Below are 15,742 nucleotides of genomic sequence, written 5' to 3'. Positions count from 1 at the left end.
TGAGCAGACCCTGGAGTTTCCCCCATTAGCCGCTTCATGTCTTCTTGTTTATAGTACACTTCTTTCTTCTTTCTAACCGGCAACTTAGCAAGTGGGGGAAGAACACGAGGTACCCCCCACTCCTGCCACAAGGAGGCATGCCGGGTTCTACTATCAGCTGGCTACGTGTTCCTGAGAGATTCAGGTACACTCAATTTAGGGGGAAGTAAGGAAGAGTGATAGAAAGGGGAAAATCCAAGAATAGGACCGCCCTAAGAAGAAGTGATGTGAGTTTTAGTAAGGATAGAATATCTCTCACTCAGGGTGGTGTGTGTGAGAGAGAGAGAGGGGAAAGTTTTTTGTCTTCAGTCTCGTTCAAGGTTGGTAGTTATTTGTTAAATCCGGTTGTCCTTTCTCCTAATGGCCTTTCTTCTCTTGAAGGCCTTAGTCGCGAAGGTGTTGAATGCCTGGAAATTGTCCTCGCATTTTGTGAGCTTTGCCTTGTCAATTGGTGGTGTGGAGTCTACTAAGGAGGAGAGCTCCTGCCTTAGATCCTGGTTACAATGACAATCGTTGAGTATATGGTCAGCAGTTTCAGGCTTGCCGCAGTGACTTGTGGTGTCTCTGTTAGGCCCAGTTGGTATAATTTGGTGTTTATACTGACATGGCCAGTCATTACGATGGAGGCATATAGGCCTGACGCTTGCCATAATTTTTCCTTCTTAATTACCTCTTGCACATTTGGGATGTATTGTCTTGTTGTTGCTCCCTTTTCCGTGATTGTCCAGGTATTTTGCCATTTCTCCCTCATCACATTCATTATTCTTGCGATTTCCTTTTCTTTTCAGCCTGCAAGTCAACAGTGGTGTCATCAATAGTCGTGGGCATTCCTTTGTTTATTCTGTACTTCAGGTATCTGAATTGTACTTCTAGATTTGCTGGCATTTTCCCCTGGTAAAGCTTGTAATGCCATTGTTGAAGTTGTTCGGCATGCCCTTGACATTGTTAAGAGTGCCAATCTTTGTGCCTATTCCAGATGTTTGGTTATTATCACCTCACGCATCCGCTCCGTAAGTAAGAATAGAAAGGAAAACACAGTCATAATATAACCTTAGCGTGTGAGCTTTTAGGCCCCATTCTCTTCTGGTTATTTGCTTGAGCGCCATCAGGAAGGTCTTGTTCTTCTCTCTTAAGTATTTCGTGTGTAGGAGGAAGCTGAGCGTTTCATCAAACACGATGCCTAGGTATCTAGTTGTGTGTGTGTATATTTGATTCTTTGATCTTTGTACTTGACGAGTGGTGGACGCTCTCTATTGAGTTTCCCCATGATCAGCATTTGCATCATTTTTTTGTGGATACATTCAATTTGTGTTTATCTGCCCATGTGGAAAGTTCTTCTACGATTTGGTTTGCATTATTTTCTGTCTCCCTCCTGGAGTTGCCGGCCGTGACAATAGTGAGGTCGTCTGCGAAAGCTATTAATGTTGTTGATTGGAAGGTCTTATGTAACCAGCTGTCGAAAACAAGGTTCCAACAGAGTGGGCCAAAGACTGAGCCTAGTGGGCATCTCCTTGTGATTTTTCTTCTGATTTCCTGAATACCGCTCCGAAGTAGAGAGTATTTAATGTCAAGCAGCACCAGGGGTTTCCCCCCTTCTCTGCATTGCTTCCATTGTAGGTGTGTCAGTTCACTGGAAGGGCCAAAGATTTAAAAGTGTATAGATATTATATACACGTATAGTATTATGTACAGTTGTTCTTCTGGACATTTAGCTGCTAGACCCCTACTTAGGCCCAACGTTGGTCGCACTCAGCCCCGTGGATGCAGGCCAGGTATACCAGCATTATAATTATTTACTCTGGCAGATCCTGCCACCTAATTTCCTGAGATTTCAGTGGCTAGGACCTAAAAAAAAAAAAAAAAATTGATCTATCGCATTAGGGGGTAACAGCGCTAGAATTTGAAAGGCCGAAACTATTGGTAAACAGTAATTTCAACATGATTAAATTTGGACGTGTAGGGCAATCGCTTGTGTACAGATAGTGTAGGGGGGAGACTAAAGACTGGGGGAAGACAGAAATATGGAGTCAATAGGGAAGGCAACTCCAACAGGTGTCAGTGGGGCATGCCCATTCCCCGCCAGAGGGAAAAATGGGGGTGGCGAGGAGGGGAGGAGACAAGAGGACAGTCACCCCCCCTGCCAGGGAAGTGGAGTGGAAAGAAAGCCAGGAAAGAGTGTCCAGCTCGGTCACCAATCGGTGAGCTGGCAGCAAATTATGGGTCCAACAAAGCAGTCGGAACCAGTGCCCCCATGTCATCCATGGGCCATGTGTCCATCCAGGTAGGTTGAGGTCATTCACGTTTATGGGTTGTATACCCGACCAGGGTAGTGTCTCGTAGAGTGTCTCTTTTGCATCCCGGAGAGGTCTGTTCCATTGATCCTGTTTCCGTCATCAGGGAAGGTTATTCAGTGCCTTTTCCATCCAGTGAGCCCATCGTTTCTGTGGTGTGCGTCCTATTCAAGTAGGTTTGTTGGGTCAGTCAATTTGGGTTTCAGTGCTGGTGTATTTGCTCATTATCCAGTTATTATCGAAGTTTAATGTCTGCTTCAAGGCATGCTGTGCCCTTAGTTCATGATCGCAGAACAGGTTCTTCTTCTGGCAAAGAGTTCCTGTGCGAATCTGGTGAGGTTCTTGTATTCTTCGCTTGTGTCCAAGAGATGATGCTCCTGGCCTCGCGGCAGATAGGTCAATCTTGTTATTAGGTTTCCACGTAGGTCCTCGTTGTTTGTACATTCGTGCATGAGGTGGGTCCAGCTTTCCGGTTTGCCACATGAACAGTTTGGGTCTCGGAGGAGGCCCAGAGATGCTAGTTTCTCGTTGAAGGGGTCGTGACCCGTCAATAAGTAGGTGGCATATAGGCATGGGTGGAACCATACAGGTAGTTTTGAGAAAACCTTGTCTACATCAGGTATGAAGCGTTGTGTCACCTCCCCTTTGGTTGAGTCTGTCCACCTGTTTTGCCATTCCTGTTTTAAGGGTGCCAAGAACCGAGCTTTTTCCATTTTTATATTGTTTGTGGGTTCAATCGTAAAGCCCGAGTAAGTCACGGAGATTCCTTTTGACACGGAGTATGCTAGTGCGCATCTGACCACATCGAGATCTAGAAGTAAGGATCCAGTAAGACCCTGGAGCGCCTGCGTGCTAACAGTATTGCAGGATATGGTGTATTAAGTAATATTGTTCGTTGTGTCGAGTCCGGTATTCTTTTGTTGGTGGTCAGTCTGGTTCTATGGACCTCATCCTGATGGTGACTTCAAATTCCAGGGACCAGCTTGAGACCTTGGCAAACCATGCACTCCAAATCCTCCAGGACTGGGCAAAAACACACTGCTTGACCATATCACCATCAAAAACAACTCTCTGCTTCTTAAAGGAACTCTCTGTATTACAAGACCACCACAGATCCCACTAGGGGCCCAACGGCTAAAAGGTCAGAGGAACAACACAACATGACACTACACAACATAAACATGTACCTTACACTTTTTAAAATCTCTGGCCTTCACAGTGTTCTGTGTTTCACAAACAGAGTACACAACACGGAGATGAGGGAAATCCCTTGGGCCGTTAGACAATGAACACTTTACACTTTACACTTGGTTCTATGGTACCATATTGGTGCACTGTATGTGATCGCCGGGAGAAAAGTGGTCTTATAGCCGAGTAACATGGTTTGTTTACTCAGACCCCAGTCCCTGCGTGAGACTCGCGCGATCAGGCTGGAGTATTTCCTAATTTTGGTCCTGAGTTGCCTGACATGTGGTTGGAATGTGAGCTTGCTGTCAGAAATGATCCCGAAGCATTTCATTTGTTGGGCGAATTTGATTGTAGCGCGATTTATTTTAATTTGATGTGGCCTCCTTATGTCCAATGTTCCCTTAAGCAAGATGGAAGTCGTTTTGGCAGGCGAGATCATTAGTAAATTCTCTGTAGCCCACAGATGTAGAGTATACAGAGCTTGATTTGCTCGAGTCTCAAGTTGTGTCCTATTATCTGTCGTCACAGTGAGAATGAAATCATCTGCAAATGCTTGGGACAGTGCCGCCGCAAGGCCGGGGTTCAGAAAATCATCAAATACTATATTCCACCGCAGTGGTCTGAGCACAGAACTCTGGGAGAATCCACTGTGGATGTTCCTGCTGATCTGTTGGTATGGTACCTTCCACTTCTATTTTTCGGTGTGAGAGGTAGCGTTTGATATTATTATAAAGGTCGCTTGGGACCTGTGCCATTCTGAGCCTGCCCAGGACGCTGGGCCACCAAAGTGAGACGAATTCCCCGGCAAAATCCACTGCAATAGCGAAAAAGTACTTCTGTTGGCAATCGTTCGCTGATATCAGTAGGTTTCTCATTGCATCGACAGTCGAGTGACCTGGCTTGAATCCGAATTGGTTTTTTGCCTCATGGTTGGCAGTGAAGTAGTAGCGTTGTATCCATCTATGAAGGAGCCGTTCATATAGCTTACTTAAAACTGTTAGGAGCTCTATGGGTCAATATGATTCCGGGAGTGCCGGATTTTTGCTTGGGGCTTTGAGAATTCATTTAACATTTGCTTTTCTCTACTCCATAGGGAAGTAGCCAGCCTCCAGGCAGCAATTGTACAACCTTAAGAGAAGTTGGGGTTCTGGGTCAGCAAACTTCTTTATGATTTCAAGTTCAAGCATATCTCTTTCGGGGCATCTTTTGGGTCTGATCCGGTCAGCCGCTTCTTGGAGTTCCTCCATTGTAATGGTTGTTCCCTCTGTTCCGTGAGGTATTCTTCGTTTTCTTTGCACAGCTTGAGCTGTTGTTCACTGGATGGCTGTGCTGGTTCCTTCAGTATTGCGTTTAGGAGGTTGTTGACTGATTTCTCCTACGTTGTTGTTAGAGTGCCTTGTGGAGTTCGAGTAGTCGTGAGGACTTCTCCCCTGGGGTGTTTGTTCGTGGTTACTTTGTATATAACCCCCCAGGGATCCACGTTTCTAGCTGTGGAGACTAGCAACTCCCAGGATTGTCTTTTACTCTTTTGGATTTTGTCTGTGTATAGATTTCTTGCCTCCCTATAGCGCTGTCTTAAGGCCTCCACCTCAGCCTGCGGCCAAGACCTGCGGGCTCTTTGGAATTGTCTCCTTCTATTTGCGACTTCCTTCTTAAGGGTCTGCAGCTCCTGTGTCCACCATGGGACCATTCCTGGGGAGGGTCTCTTCTTCTTCATGGTTGCACTGCTGGATTCTGTGATTATGTTAGTCACTGTTCTTTGCATGATATCTGGATCAGTTTCCTTCTCTATTTGCTGTTGTCTAGCTTTGATAGCTGTGGCTAGGTGATCTGCAAACTGATTCCAGTGCGCTTTGTGGATTGCAAATCTGTTGGTGAGATATCTGGTAATTGGGGTTCTGGTTAGCGCTCTTCAGATTCGGTACGTGATGACCCGGTGATCGGATGTTGTCCAGAAGTTTTCGACTGTCCATGTGTCGATGTTCGTGGCCATATTGGCCGTGGCTATCGTAATGTCTATTTCTGCTTCCCAAAGCAGGTTGCAGAAAGTGGGCAGATGGTGTGACTGGTTAAGGATCACGAACGGTGAGGTGGCTAGGAAGTCTTCAAGTAGTTGACCATTGTGCGTTGCTCTTCTGCCCACCGTTTAGCTGTGCCATGCGGGCGACCTTTTTATTTTATTATTATTTATTTATTTTATTATTTTTATTATTTTTTAAATTTTATCTTTATTTTTTATTTTATTTTTTTTTTATTTATTTTTTTATTTTTTGGCCCTCCCTGGGAAGCTCAGGCTAACCCCAGGGTCGGCCAGCCAGAGTTCTCTTCCCACTTACCTGGTCCGGCTCCCAGTGCCAGTGACGGTAACTAGCGGTCTGTGGTGTTCCACAGACCATAGGCTAAGCGACCAGATGAAGAACATAACCCGCACTAAGCAAACATGAACATATACTAACATATGCTATCTGGCCTTGACAGTACTGTCTTACTTCACAAGAGATTCAAATGCGGAGTTGTGCGAAGGCACCGGTGCCGCCTGTCAAAAAACACTATGTCAGTTCACGTCTGCCCCCACAATGATCCGCTGATTTGGTAGGATGTGAAGTAGCATGTCAAGTAGGATGTCAAGTAGCAATTTATGGCAGTTGTGATATCCTGTCCCGGTCTAGAGTAGAGGGACATGGCATAGAAGGCTCCTATTGGTGTGATGACATGGGCGCAGCCTGCACAGGGTGTGCACAACTGTACGATCTTCGTTGCCGGGATGTCCGGGTTTCGGACCAGGATCGCGGCCGAGGGGGGGAGGTGTCCTCATCAGATTGGATTAATTTATATGCAAGTGGGTAGCCCCTTACTTGTTTAGAATGTGCATACAGTTCGTGAAGTAGCAGGATATCAGCGCTCTCTTGGTTGGCCTTAAGGCGTAGCTGGTCAGCCACGGCCCTGGCCCTCTGTGCATTATACTGGAATATTTTAATCTCTGTGGTGTTGAATTTCTTAGTTGTAATCGCCATAATCAGTTCTAGTTTGGTGCATGCTCTTCTCTTTGATGTATGAGGGACAGTTCGGGTCCCTTATCGAGTGTTTGCAATCCATTTTTACTGACTTGAAATTAGCACAGATAGGGTCTTTGTCCTTATTTGGACAGTTTTTAAACTCGTGTCCCCACTCTGTAGAATGGCCGCAGGTGGGCTGAGTCGGAGCGCAGGTGTGGGTAGTATGCCCGAATTTACAACACCGGAAGCATTTTCGGAGGGGTACGTACTCCCTGAAGCGGTGGCTGCCCCAGTTGATCAAGACTCTGTTTTGCTGGCATAAAGTCTTCCAGGCCGCTGGTGAAAGCTCTACTACCCAGTTGGTGGTGTTTCCTGCTCTAGCTTTAGTCTGAAATCTCGGAGTAACGATGGTTGATGGTTCCTTCCCTGGATGGTCTTGCTGTAGGTTTCTCATGTACAGCTCTGTTTGGATCTCAGTCGGGGTTATGTCCTTGTCCGAGTCGTATATAATTACATTAGGTCTCTTTCTTTTCGGTGGTAGGGCCTCTAATCCAAGCGTGTGGATTCTTTGATTGTTTAGTATCAGGTTTGCATCCGCCTTTGTCTGGGTTTCAATGATAACACCCACATTTCGGCTTTTGCGAACCGATTTGATTTTTGCCGCTCTTAAATCTTCGGTAAGGTTGTTTACTTCTATGCTCTTTATCTCTTCGCTGGTGTGGGTTTCATCTTTGGAGGTCGGTCTTACGATGACTAGGTGTGGGGTTGGCAAGAGTGCCTTGCGTTTAGTAGTGTAAAGTGTAAAGTGTTCATTGTCTAACGGCCCAAGGGGTTTCCCCCATCTCCGTGTTGTGTACTCTGTTTGTGAAACACAGAACACTGTGAAGGCCAGAGATTTTAAAAAGTGTAAGGTACATGTTTATGTTGTGTAGTGTCATGTTGTGTTGTTCCTCTGACCTTTTAGCCGTTGGGCCCCTAGTGGGACCCTCCGTTGCCCACACTTAACCCCGAGGAGGTAGGTCAGGCATAGAGGGATCGCATTAGAAGTAATTACTCTGGCAGGCCCTGCCACCTAATTTCCTAAGATTTCAGTGGCAAGGGCCTAAAAAAAATAAATAAATAAATAAAAAATAAAATAAAATAATAATAAAAAAATAAATAATAAATAAAATAAATTAAAAAAATAAATAAATAAAAAGAAAATAATAATAAGAAAGAAAAAAAAAATTAATAAATAAAAAAAAATAATAATAAAATAAAATAAAATGCATATTTAGTTAGAGTAGGGGTGAAGACTGAGGAAGGGGGGACAGATAGAAATATGGGGATGATAGTGAAGGCAACTCCAGAAAGGTCAGTGGGGACCGGCCCCAGCAGGAGAAAAAAGGGGGTAGCAGGGAGGGGGAGGACACAGAAACCCGTCCCCTCCCTCACCCTACCGGGGGAGGGGGTATTAAAGTGAACCAAGTTAGGGTACCTGGTTCGGAATGCTAGTTGGCCAAGAAAAGCAGTTGACATCTAATGGTACGCCGGTGGCGTTGTCAGTCTTTATCTAGGAGATTGTCTTATTGGTCACAACCGTGAGAGACAAGTCCAGAAATATAAGAACCTTTTGTCTTTCTTAGATTGTCTTAATTTGTGGGTTGTTGACATTTTGGAGAATGTATGGTAGTTCACACCAATGATGGTAATGCTGGTCAAGTTTAGCTGCCTTGTTCCAGTACCATCAGGGTCCCTGGGTTCATTTAGTAGAGGGTTATCATGTTGCTGCAATTAGTTGTCTTCTCCTCAAGAAAAGCTGCTGTGCGTAGTTGGTGAGAGCTTGATACTCTTCCTTAGTATCGAGTAAGTGGTTTTCTTTGCCTTTTGGTATATAAGTCAGCTTTGTGATAAGCTGGCAGCGGAGGTCATCGTAGCGGGGGCACTCGTGCATGAGGTGATCCCAGTCCTCAATTCCTCCACAGGTGCATGTTGGGTCCTCTTCTAGGCCAAAGGTTGTTAGTTTTGCCTTTATTGAACCATGGCCAGTAAGCAAATACGTGGCATACAGGCCTGGAGAAACCATAATGGAGATTTTGGATAGATTCTGCTAACATCTGGGATGAATCTCCTGGTGATTTCCCCCTTGGTTGAATTTGTCCAGCGGTCCTGCCACACCCGCTCCATATGTGCTTGAAGTATCCTCTTCTCAAATCAAATTTTTGGTTGTTGGTAAGATTCAGCTCGAATCCCAAGCAGGTCTGAGACACGCCCTGAGAAAGATGATACAACATTCCATTTCTCACCACCTCCAGGTCGAGGGGGAGGGCCCCCACCAGGACCTGGAGGGCGTGAGTACTCACAGTGCAGTAGGCACGAGAGATGGAGAGCAGGAGCGTGCGTTGAGTGGAATCCAGGATTCGTCTGTTTACTGCAGTTGTAGCCTTGCCAAACCAATTCCGGCTGCATACGTAATCACAGGGATGAAGATAGCCTTGTAATACAACGAGAGGGTTCGCTTGCTGAGACCCCAGTCCCGACGGGATATCCTAGCAACCATGGCAGTATAGTTTCTCACTTTGGTTCTGATGTATTTGAGATGAGCTTGGAAGGAGAGTTTTCTATTTAGTACTATGCCAAGATATTTCAGTTGCTCTGACAACTTTATGGTCTTATTTCCAATTTTTATCTGTGGTGGTCTTGTAATACAGAGAGTTCCTTTAAGAAGCAGAGAGTTTGTTTTTGATGGTGATATGGTCAAGCAGTGTGTTTTTGCCCAGTCCTGGAGGATTTGGAGTGCATGGTTTGCCAAGGTCTCAAGCTGGGTCCTGGAATTTGCAGTCACCATCAGGATGAGGTCATCAGCAAAGGCTTGTGAACGAACCTCCCCGAGGTCAAAGGCATAGAAATTCGTCCATCACCATGTTCCATAAGGTCGGCCCCAGGACCGAGCCCTGGGGACATCCACGGTGTATCCGTCTTGTGAGTTTCTGATAAGGTGCATTTACTGTGATCACCCTATTTGAGAGGTAGCTTTTCATGATATTGAACAAATTGTCCGGTACATTTGCTTGCCTGCGTCTGCGGAGGACGCTCGGCCACCAAAGGGTGTCGAACGCTCCAGCGAAATCAATTGTAATCATCAAGAAGTATTTTCTGTCTGATTGGTGGGCCTCACCACCAATGTGAGCAGTGCCTGTAGAGCATCGACCGTGGACCGCCCTGGTCTGAAACCATATTGGTTGGTGATATTAGGTTTGCTTTCTCATAGTGGCTTTGGATCCGGTACATGGAGGAGACGCTCTAGGAGCTTGCTGCATACGGACAATAGGGCTATGGGTCTGTATGAACTTGGTAGATGTGGTGGTTTTTTCGGATTTTTAAGGATCAGTTTCATATTTGCAACTTTCCAGTCATCAGGGAAGGTGCTAGTGTGTAGGTAGAGATTGAATAGGGGCAGCAATAGCTCCGGAGAAAGCTCCACAACCTTCTTCACAATCTCAGGCTCGAACAAGTTAGGCCCCGGACATTTTTTCCCTTTGATAAGAGCTGCTGCGGCTAGGAGTTCTTCCTGTGTAAACTGCGGTTCAACTTGTCCAGTCCAATAGGTTTCATTTTCTCTGCAGATCTCATGCTGCTCAGTTGTTGTTGGATTAATGTTTGGATGAAAAATGTTGTTTATAATGTTTGAGACTGAGTCCCTCCAGGTGGTGGTTAGGTTTTCCTGCGGGGTTTCTGTAGCGGTGTTCACTACCCCCCCTGGGGAGTTTGTTTGTGGTGATTTTGTACACCCCCCCAGGGGTCAGAATTTCCCATGTAAGAGACAAGTCGCTCCCAGGATTGCTGCTTTGATTTCTTTATTCTTTCCGTATACGCGTTTCTTGCTGTTCGATATACTTGTTAAGTTCTTCGACCTCCACATCAGGCCAAGATCTTCTCGCCCTTTGGAACGCTTTTCGTTCGGCTTGTACCTCCTTTCTCATCCTTCGAAGCTCCTCATTCCACCAGGGCACCGCTCCCGCAGAAGGTTTTTTTTCCTTTTAATTGTAGCATTTGTGTTAATAGGGTAGTAATCTCTTTTTGAAGAAGGTTTGGATTTTGACTTTGCCTGAGTTTCTGCTGATGTTTTCCCACCATTTCCAGCAGGGAACCCCCTGAACGTGTCCCAGTTTGTTTTTTCTATTGCATATCTATGTTGCATTACTCTGGAAATTGGTTGTCTATTACGGTTTTTTGTGATCCTGAATGTAATGGCTCGGTGGTCCGAGGTCGTCCAATCATCTTGGACCTTCTAGTCGGAGATATAGCTGGCTGTGTTTCTTGTAGCAAGAGAAATGTCAATGGTGGCTTCCCAAATGGTGCTGCTGAAAGTGGGGAGTTTGTTTGGTTGATTGAGGATTCCGAAAGGGGAGTTACCCAGGTAGTTCTCCAGTCTTTGGCCGTTTGTTGCTCCTCGACGGTCTGTTGTTGTGCTGTACCACGCGGGAGACCTGCAGTTTACATCTGCCCCGACGATAATTCTCCCTCCAGGAAGAGTGTTTAGTACACTTTGAAGGTATCTTATAACCCTGATAATATCTTCGCCTGGACGGCAGTATAGAGCAACGACGTAAAAGTTTCCAAGCGCTGTAATAATGTGGGCACATACGGCCCAGGCTGTGCAAAGTTGTGTTATCTTTGTGGCTGTGATGTCAGGGTTTCTTACAGCTATTGCTGCCCAGGGGGTTTTCCCCTTCCACCTGGATGACTTTGTAGGTCAAGGGATAGCCTCTGATCTGGTTCTTATGGGTGTACGGCTCTTGCAGGATTATTACATCTGTGTTGTCCTCTTCTGCCCGAATCCTGATTTGGCCGACCAAAGCCCGGGCCCGCTGCGCGTTAATTTGCATTATTTTTACCTCTTCGAAGTTAAATTTTTTAAGGTGTCTCCCCATAATCGATCCGTTGTTGGTGCTGACCCTTGGCTTTTATATATGTTGGACATATTCTGTCTCTGATGGAATGTGCTGAGTCCATTTTGAAACTTTTACAGTTCACACGAATAGGATCTTTGGTTTTGTTAGGACAGCTGTTAAATTCGTGGCCTTTTTCAGCACAATGGCCGTACGTTGGCACTGTCTGGATACAAGTGTGTGAGGTGTGGCCCAACCTACAACACTTGAAGCATATAGGCACAGCCACATGTTCGCGAAAGCGGTGGCTGCCCCAGTTTACGTATACCCTTGCTTGATTGTTAAGGACCTTCCAGGCGATTGGGTTGATTTGAACAATCCAGTTTTTACCTCCTCCTCCTTTGACTTTTTTTGAGTATTTAGGTGTGATTAAGGCATCTACCTCTAAGTCTGGGAAGTACTCCTGCATGTTCCTACAGTATAGTTCCTCAGTGAGTTGCTGCGGGGTCAGGTTGTCACTGAGGTCAAAAATGATGATAGAGGGCCCTAACGTTTTTGGCACCTCTGCCTTTTGACCCATTGTCATTATTTTTGCATTGGTCATAATTTTGTTAGAATCTTTTTTAGTTTCCGTTTCGATCACTATGCCTGTATTTCTAGTTTTTCTTATTGCTTTTATTTTCGTAGTTTTGAGATCATCTTTCGACTCTGTCATTATTTCATTATTTAGTCTTGATTTGTTCACTTGTATGTGATTCTTTGGAGTTAATGGGTCTGATAACCACCAGATTCTGCTGTTTTATCAGGGTTCTCTTTCTTATATGCTGGGGATTTTATTGACTGGTCTGTGGTGGATGCCCTTGGATGGAGGCACCCAGTTTAGAGGTTGGAAGGTTCTTAAGTACAGCACCGGCATAAGAAGGCACTGTAGATGATTCAGGTTCTGAGGTTAGGCCGAGTTCCCGCTCGGGTGAAGACTGTGGAAGCTTAACGCAGATGTCTAAGGCCTTTTCCAGTATTGTAGACCTTGTCTTGATTTCTTCGTTGACAGCTTTTAGCTTCTCATTCTCGATTAGAAGAGCTGTTGTGATTGTTTCTAGGCTTGTCCGAAGCTCCTGGACATAATTTCCAGTGGCTTTGGTGAATCCTATGGAGTCTTGGTTGAGGAGTGCCACCAAGTTCCTGTGCAAGACTGAGATGATCTGATGGAAGGAAGTGGTGTCTCCCTCATTAAAAAGGCCAGCCTCTTTAATGAGGGAGATGATTTACTGGATGGTGGGATCTCAGATGAGACCACTTGGTCCAGAGCAGACGGTATTTGTGTAGCCAAGAAATCTGCTGGGCAGTTTGAAGTGGCAGAGCCGATTGAGTTTGGTGAGCACCTGAGGAGATTCGCGTCTCAGAAGCAGAAGCTACAGGAGTGTTTGGAGCTGCAGGTAAGGCTGCAGTTGAGGTGGAGTTTGCCATCGATTCGAGGATGGAGGCAGCTATTGGTGTAGAGATTCTTTGGTCCAAAGTGGAAGCTGAGTAATTATGGTCTATGAAAGGTGATATACAAATATTATTCATCTGTGCAGGCAGAGGAGAGCAAGAGGAGCGCAGAGGACAAGCTCTGGACCTTCCCTTGGACTTCTTTCTCTTGGAGGAGGATTTGCCAGATACTCTACGAAGCAGTGAATTAGAAGTCTCCGATTCGTCTCTGTCAGACGTGCTAACCTCGTCCTGTGAACTTTCAGCATTTTCATTATTTTCAACCATCTTATTCTGCTGGGATGAAATATTTAAGTTCAGGGGTGAATGGTTCTACTGAGTTTTAGTCAAATCTCCAGAAATGGCTAGTGAAGAATTTAAATAATTAACTGAAATGAAGAGTTTCCAACTCTTGACGGCAGGGGGCACTGAAAGAGATGGGAATAAATTTGCAAATTGTATTCTTGGGCGACAGAGGATTGGTGACGTCACCCGAGGATCAGTAGTCAGGTGTATCAATGCACAATAAAAGAGAGTCCCCTTCAAAAGGCAAAACACACAAAACTATTTCACACTGATGCCAGTTTCATAATCAGCGCGTATTTGTAGTAATTGCGTTTAGTAGTAGGTTCTTAAGTTGCTGTTTGTTTGTTGGATTGCTGTGTCCTTAGCGTTTCAGCAAAAGTGGGGGCGCGCTGTTGCATTTCGTTCGCCCTACTTTCAAGGTAGGCATCAAGCCTGGCAGTTATTTTTTCATTTTCCAGGTGTGTTTGGTCCAAAATTGTTTCTAGTTTGGTCCACACGGAAACTATTTCAGCTCTTAGTCCTGTAGTCACTCTGCTGCTCTGCTTCTTGAATAAGTTTTCAAGGGCGGTTTGCAGGATCAGTTTCTGTCCAGGGATGGTGCCCTTGCAAGGTTGGATCCAGTGGTGGTTTCTCTTCAGTGCAATCCCGTTGGGAGGCATGAATCGCTTCTGATTCTCTCGTGTCGGTTTGTGAGTGGGTTTTCCTTTTAGCGGAGGGGGCTCCGGCGCGGGGATCCACCGGCCCCTGGTCATGTTCGGTGACTGTATTGTCATCCTTGTCGGTATGCTGTAACGAGGTTTGGGTTTTATTGGTTTTTCTCTCCATGTTGGGATAATTTCGGATAATCGAAGTAGGTTGGGATTTCCGAGTTGGTAGGATGTTGATTCAGTAGGACTTGATTTTTGGTGCTCTGAAGTGTGTGTGTGTGTGTGTGTGTGTGTGTGTGTGTGTGTGTGTGTGTGTGTGTGTGTGTGTTCTTATATCGGGGTGGCTCCTAGGCCTTAGCTCATCTCCACCTTTGTACTCTGTTATGGTGCAGAAACTCTACATAATGGGCCTGAAAAGTGTCAGTGTATGTGTACAATATTAATGTTTGTTGTTTTGTTTGTATCAGGCTATTATGCCACCAGGGTGCAGCCAACATATGGGCTGCTGCCTGGTTTCGCACCCGCCAGAGGTAGTGCAATACTGGCGAGTGCCTGCAATCCTGCTCCTGGGTTGCCCTTACCAGAGAGCCAGCAAAAAAAAAAAAAAAAAAAAGAACAAAACAAACAAAAAAAAAAGAACCTAGTAGTTATATACATTATGGTCTAAGTATTTTGATTAAACATTCCTGTTCTTAGGAGATAGGTTATTTTGGGTCCCGAGTCACTAAGACCAATCACTCCAAGGCTAGGAGGATGTTCTAGCAAAACAATTGTAACAATTATATTAACATATATACACGATTTCCTAGTCTTAGTCTTTTTCATCACAGTTCAATTATTCTCAGTACATTTTTTTTTTCGAAAGAAGTCACAAGTTGAACTGTCCAGTTTGATTTCATTCAAGAAAGAAGTCAGTCCCAGTAGTCTTCTCTGTTTTGTGCCAGCATAAGTCTTAAAACTCTTCTTCAGATGGTTCTCTTCTAGTTGCTGAAGACTTCTAATTATTCTATTTTTCCCGAGAGTCCTAACTTGTGTATGATTTGGAATTCCAATGACAGTCCATAGGTAAGAAAATGGAGTATTTTCACTTACAAAACTTCTCGTTGCGAAAAACACGTTTCATTAAGTTCATGTAGATTTCAAGTGTATGTATGCGGTGGTTCATATCTATATGGTCACAGATCTAGATGTCACTTAAGACCACACAAGGTATAACTGCATAAGTTTCAGAAGTTATGCTTGTAAACTATGTTTCCATCTAGTTCCTTAGTTTTTAATTTCAGGTATCACGCCTCAAAACCAATCAAAATTCTTATGAGAATCCTGTTAACACCCGAGGGTCCCTGTATATCTTCCCATTAGATTTCTATCGAAGCAACCGATCTGCGACTTCCAACCAGATGAGAACCTAAACAAATTATCTTAGTATATGTTTCTTTAATAATTCATCTGTACATCCTACATCTAATTTCCTCGAGGGTGAAGGTATCTTATTTCTAGTCTTCTTTTAAAAACAGTCACTGAAAATGTCTGTAAAACATTAAAATTCCTACAGCTTTCTACCAAAGTACTTACCTTATCTTCTGTCAGATCCAATACACCGCGAAACAACTCTAAACGTGCCTGAAGATACTGTGGGCAGTCAAAGAAAACATGAGACTAAGTTTCCGCACCCCCACAAGTGCAGTAAGGGTCTGGCTCAAGTCCACGTTCATGTAACTTGGCTCTGAGGGAGCCATGTTCGGTTAATAAGTATGTTGTATTCATCGAAGGAGCAAACCAAGGATTTATTTCCTTGACATCAGTACCGAAGTAGGTGGTAGACATCAGAGTTCCCAGTACATGGATGAATGGACCCAGCGTGTCCCAGCACAATATCGCCCAAAGCATGACACCGCCGCCACCGGTTTGAGTTCATCCCACGGTGCATCCAG

General features: G+C 44.9%; 1 protein-coding gene across 1 annotated transcript in view; it reads right to left on the bottom strand.

Moving 5' to 3' along the window:
• Positions 1–15,742, bottom strand: part of LOC150084832 (2-oxoadipate dehydrogenase complex component E1) — a 608,625-nt gene that overhangs the window by 529,050 nt on the left and 63,833 nt on the right. The gene's annotated exons all lie outside the window — the stretch shown is intronic.

This window comes from Mastigoproctus giganteus, chromosome 6, assembly GCF_048544385.1.
Source record: "Mastigoproctus giganteus isolate SK-2022 chromosome 6, ASM4854438v1, whole genome shotgun sequence".
In the NCBI taxonomy this organism is placed as follows: domain Eukaryota; kingdom Metazoa; phylum Arthropoda; class Arachnida; order Uropygi; family Thelyphonidae; genus Mastigoproctus; species Mastigoproctus giganteus.
The sequence above is the reverse complement of the archived record's forward strand: the minus strand, read 5'-3'. Positions and strand labels throughout refer to the sequence as shown.